Raw genomic sequence first — 6,419 nt, forward strand, 5'->3', positions numbered from 1 at the left:
AGTTCGAGGCCAGCCTGGTCTACATAGTGAGTTCTAGGACAGCTGGGGCTACAGGGAAACCCTGTCTCAAAAAGACCAAAAAAAAAATACCCTAGCTTGTGGGGTCTGGGGGTAAAGCTTAGGGGTAGAGTGTTTGCTTAGCATGTGCAAGGCCCTGGATTCTATCCTGGGACAGAAAAATATTGCTCCTAACTTACATCCTACCCTTTCATATATTTTCTACTGTCACGTTCCATTTTCCTGTTGTGCTGGGTTTTCCTTCTTTTGGGGGGGGGCAGGGCCTCATGTAGCCCAGGATGATCTTGAACAACTGATCCTCCTGCATCCATCTCCCAAATGCCGACATTACCGGTGTGTACCACCATGCCTGGCTTATGTGGTGTGGGGGATAGAGCCCGGAGCTTCATTCATGCTAGGCAATCACTACATTCTTAGCCCTCTTAGTCCATTTTCTACTGCCATTAACCCAATAGAAAGACAAAGTAAGTTTAAAAAACAAAACAAAAAAACGTATTTTGGCTCATGGTTCTGAATGTGCAACAAGGACTCACATCTCATGGCGGTCGTGCGGCTGACAGAAGCCCAAGGTCCTGCAGAACATCTGCATAGCAAGATGGGGAACATAGGTGTGTGCCCCTTTACCTCTTTTATTTTTCTGTAACCGAAAATGGCTGGGGATGTGGCTTGGTCAGTAAAGCTTTTGCCTAGCATGCATGAGCCCTAGGTTCTGTCCTCAGCACTGCAAAATAGTGACAATAACAAAAAATATTAGTGGCTATTCTTTGTCCACAATAATGGGTTTCGTTATGACATTCTCGCTCATGTGAAATACAAGGGTATTGTGCTCTGACCATGTCTACCTTCCCTCCTTTTTCTTATGCACCAGCAGAATTCAATCATGGGGTTCCACACTGGTGGCTTTACCTAATTCCAGTCACCTCCCCAAAGCCTCTCCTCTAAGTACTATGGTCTGTTTAATGTCTACCCTCGTAGTGCCTCACCACAATTCAATTTCAGCATAGGCACCTCTGAGGGACACTCAAACCACATCCAGAACATAGCACTGTGGTTCTTTTTGTTTGTTTGAGACAAGGTGTCATGTGTAGCCCTAGAGGGCCTTGAACTAACTTCCTATGTGACTGAGGATGGCTTTGAAATTCAGATCCTTCTGTGTCCAAGTGCTGGATTATAGAAGTATATCACCAAACCTGGCTTATGTGCTGCTGAGGATTGAACCCAGGGCTTCATGCATGCTAGGCAAGTACTCTACCAAGTAAGCTACATCTCCAGTCTGAACTCTTAATTCAGTCTCCTCTTTCATTCCCTTCTGTCTGAGCACTATGACTCAAATCTCTACGCTTTAGATGGCCCTTCCAGTCCTCTTTCAACTAGACCATCTTGGTTTCATCCCGGGCCAAATCACCCATCCCCTACTGGCATCTGACCATCCTTCCCCAAGGTTTATCAAGAGTCTCCCTAACCTTTGGTGTCCCGGTTACTTCCCACCCACCCTTGCCATAAATCCTACCTGTCTTTGTATTCGAAATTGAGCTCTGCCCCCTTCCTCCACTACCCTGTTCCTGAATAAAGTCTATTTGCGCTGCCTTTGGATTCTAATTTGGTTTCTCTTTAGTACTTATCAAAATCTATGACATATTGATGGCCACCTAGCTGCAACATAGAATTCTCTCAGAGTTGAGGGTGGCCAGCTGGGCAGGCGGGTCTTCGATGACTAACTCTTTCACCATGGGATTGTGGCTCTGCCTGCTTCCTAAAGGGCTGTTTCTCTGAAGGGAGACTTCAGAGTGTGGGTGTTTGGTGAGTTCCTGGGCTTCTCCTCTCCTCAGCCCTGCTCTTTGTTAACACCGAATGAAGTGGTTCTCCACGACAAAGGAGGAACCAAGAAGAAAATGTGACCCTTGGACTGGGAATGCAGCTTGGTTGGCAGAATGCTTACCTAACTTGCATGAATCCCTGGGTTTGAACCCCATCACTACATAAACAAGGCATGGTGGCACACATCGGTAGTCCCAGCACTTGGGAGATAGAGGCAGGAGGATCAGCAGTTCAAGGTCATCCTTGGCTATGTAGTGAGTTCAGGCCAGCCTGGGCTACCATGAGGCCCTGTCTCAAGTAAACAAGTAAGTAAATCAAAAAGGAAAGGCTAGCACCCACATGGCAGCTAACAACTGTCCGTAACTCCAGATCCAGGGGATCTGACAGCCTCTTCTGTCCTCCTCAGGCATTGCACGACACGGGTGCACTTACCTACATGCAGGTATAACACTCATATACATAAAATAAAAATAATAAATAAATTTTTTTTAATAAAAGGAAAGATGACATGAAACATGATCCTTGGCTGCTTGACATGAAATCTCTTTTCACCACCAAACTGTACAAATGATGATTATGATGATCCACTTATTTCTAGAACCACTTATGAATATACAAATATAATTATGGAAATGTTTTATCTGATTAGCATAGCAAACAAATTAGACAGCCCAGTGTGTAGACATAACATTCGGAATTTCCTGGTTTTAGATATTCACACTTGCATTCTTTATTTCCCTGCATTGATACAGTGTGTGTTTCTAGGGGTTGTCGTGAGGATTTGCTGACTCATTTTCAGAGTAGTGGTAGGTCTGCCTCTGGGAAAGGAAAACAAAGTGCCTGGGTTTGTCAGTCACTAACCCTGCATACCCTGATCAGCTTCTCCAGGGATGCTTTCAAATGATTCTACAAACAGTTGGGCTGTTTTCACAAGATAGATTCAAGCATGATGTGCATGAGAAGACAGATACTTCTCACATGGACACTGGAAGTTCAAGGTCCAGGGGATGGGTTAATCGTGTTTATCAGCTTGATCGTGAATTAAGAGACAAAGCCTGGGTGGGTCTGAGGGCACATCCAGGAAGGAGTGATTGAGAGGGGTAGACTCTCCCCTAGAGTAAGCAACACCTTCTGGTGGTGGCCAGATGTAAAGAGATGGGAGGGGACAGCACTGCTCTTGGCCTGTTCCCCTTCGCTTCTTGTGAGTATGCCCTCTGTCGCTCATACTAGTGTCGCCACTGCCACCATCCCTCACTGCCATCAGAACCCAGCTTCCTCAGCCTTCCAACATGGACTGAAGACCAGAGGCTCTCCAAGAATCCTCCAGGCCTTCAGTGCCATACTGTATTTGTAGGGGCGTCCAGCCTAGTGGACTGAGCAACTATGTTGTTCTCAGCCTTTCCAGCATGGCCTTGTTGGAATACTCAGTCTATGTAAGCCAATCTAATACCATTTGTTATATATGCTATTCTTTCTATTGGTTCTGCTCCTCTAGAGAACAAGTCAAGTACCATCAAGGTCAGTTGCTAGGGAGGGCCTGCTTCTTGATGTATACACAATCACCTTCTTAAAATTTATTTATTTAATGTGTATGTGCATGCCTGAGTGTATATATGTGCAGCACATGCATGTAGGTTGTTGTGAGTCATCATGTGGGTGCTGGGAACTGAACTTGCATCCTCTGGAAGAGCAGCAAGTGCTCATAACTGCTGAGCCATCTCTCCAGCCCTAGACAGTCACCTTCTGTGTCATCCTCACTTAGTGGGGAAGAGAGAGTGCCATTGTCCCCTTTCCTGGAAACACCAGTTCTGTGAGACCAGGACTCTCCTATGATCTCCAGATAGTCACAGTGGAGGTCATGGCTTCGACATGGGAATCTGGGGAATACAGGTCAGCCCACAGCAGAGCAGTTCAGAAGTGTGGTGTACCCCAGGTGGAGGCTGCATTCCTTCCAGCGTACAGAGAATAGACAACCAGGCAGCTTGAAACAGGAGTTGCCTACAGTCCTAATGTCTACAGGGCTTCACCTGCACTTGAGTCCTTAAATGCTTTTCCCTGGTGAGGGTTAGACCTAGAGTAGTTGCTAGAACCTCCAACCTTCCTTGGCAACATCCCTTCAAACCTCCATCTTCACCTGCACTCCTACATCTCTGTCTTCAATGGGGTTCCCTGTATAAGGGTGCCAGACATACTGGATCTCTGGTTTGGCGATCAGTGTCATTCCAGTATAACATCATCTGTAACGCTCTTATTTTCAAGTAAGGTCATAATCGGAAGTTCTAAGGGTTTCCGCTTAGTGCGTTTCTTGGGGGCGGGCAGTTACTTGAAAAGGCAGGCTTGAGAAAGATTTCATAGGAGGGTTGGACACAGCAGACCCTATGTGGGGATGAGGGTCAATGGTAAGGAGACCTGTGGCCAGCTGGTAAAAGTCTGCAACCTGATGCCGAATGATGATACCATTATTGGGCCCTGAGTCACTCAGTGCTTTCCCTGTTTGACACTAATTTACTCAGCCCTCAAAAATGTCCTATGAAAGGCTGAGGAGATGGCTCCGTCAGCAAAGTGCTTGTCATGTAATCATAATGCTCTGAGTTCAGATCCCCAGCAACCGCATCTAAGCAAGGTGGAGGCAGCACTGGGGAGGCAAAGACCAGAGGATACCAGTAGCTTGTGGCCAGCTAGTCTGAACAAACTGGTGATCTCCAGGTTCAGTGAGAGACCTGCCCTCAAAAAAATAAGGTGGACATAGACTAAGGAACACAATCAATGTTGAGCTCTGACCTCCACACATATGTGCACACAAGTGAATGCACACTCACACGCACATGTGAACACATACTCAAACACACACCATACACATTGAAAATTAAAGTCACAAGGGCTGGGGATGTAGCTTAGTTGCTAAAGTAGCAGAGTGTTGCGTAGCACACACAAAGTCCTGGGTTCCATTGCCAGCACCACATAAACTGGGTGTGGTGGTGCACACCTGTAATCCTAGCACTTGGAAGGTGGGGGCAGGAGGGTCAGAAGTTTAAGGTCATCTTTGGCTACATAGTGAGACCATTACAGGTGTGCACCACCATGCCTGGCTGTTTTAAATGAGACCCTGCTTTTAAAATGAAATAAAATGTTCCATGAGATATTTCATTTAAAAACAAAAATAGAGGCTGGAGAGATGGCTCAGCAATTAAGAGTGTTTGCTCTTGTAGAGGACTCCGGTTCCATTCCTAGTACCCATGTTGCGCAGCTCACAGTAAACTGTAATTCCATCTCCAAGGGATCTGACACTGTTTTCTGGCCTCCATGGACACTTGCACTTATGTACACAAACACATGCAAATGCACACACACCCCCATACACATAATTAAAAATAGTAAAAAGAGATCTTTTTAAATTTTTACAAAAACTTTATTAAGAATCTCATACATGTATGTAAGGTGTTTTGATCAAATCCATGCCCACTCCCTCCTCTCCAACATTCCCCCCTTTTGCCAATAGGGAATAGGGACGCTGACCACTCCGGCTTCTTCTGTACTGAACAGGGATGCAGGGTGAGGCAATTGGAGTACCCCTTCTGGGTCTAGCTAAAAGACTCCCAAATTGCCTAACTCTTGTCTCTAAGGGGAGAAGAAAGTCCTTGAATCATGAATGGGAGATGTGAAAGAGAAGTAAAGGCAAGAGTAATTAGCATTACAAGTTCTAGACAGGGAACTAGAAAAAAGACAGAACAGGGCAATTTTCAAATGTTCCTATCAGAGTCCATTGGAGTTTCTTGACAAGGGCTTCCAAAAGCATCCCTCTATTGGGTTGTTCCTCATTTTTCTTTTGTCTTCCAAGGCTGGACTACTTGGCTGGGAAAGGTGGCTGGATATTCAGGTGAGGGTCCAGAGACCTTGCTTAGCACTCCTTTAATGAATGAGCACAACCGTCAACAAGTCCAATCGTGACGATGTTTAGCGATCAGGCTCAGCCGAAGTTGTGATGATGGTAGTTATTTCATGCAGAAGGGACTGTTGTATATCATCTTATTAAAAGGACCTGGAATTTAAAAGGATTTGGTGCTAGGAGCCACGTATGAGGGGGAACATATGTTGTTTATTTTTCTGAGTCTGTGTTACTTAGTGTAACAGTTTCTAGATCCATCCATTTACCTGCAAATTTCATTACTTCATCTTACTTTACTGCTGAATAGAACTCCATTGTGTAAATATAGCACATTTTTGTTAACCACTTGTCAGTTGAGGGACACTTAGGTTGCTTCCAACTCTTAGCTATTGTGTATGAGTGTATTGCCTGCATGTGAGTGCACCCGTGTTGTGCAATGCCACGGAGGTCAGAACAGAGTGTCAAATTCCCCTGGAACTGGAGTTAAGGACGGTTTGGAGCCACCATGTGGGTGCTGGGGATTGAACCCCGGTCCTCTGCAAGAGCAGTCAGTGCTCTTAACCACTGAGCCATCTCTCCAGCCCCAGTAAAAAGAAATCTTAAGGACATAGTTCCTATATGCCTGCCTAGACTTCAGGTCCTGTCGGTGGGCTAGAGAGATGGCTCAGCAGTTAAGAGCACTGACTGCTCTTGCAGA

This window comes from Nannospalax galili, unplaced genomic scaffold (genome assembly GCF_000622305.1).
Source record: "Nannospalax galili isolate Female #2095 unplaced genomic scaffold, S.galili_v1.0 scaffold1456, whole genome shotgun sequence".
Taxonomy (NCBI): domain Eukaryota; kingdom Metazoa; phylum Chordata; class Mammalia; order Rodentia; family Spalacidae; genus Nannospalax; species Nannospalax galili.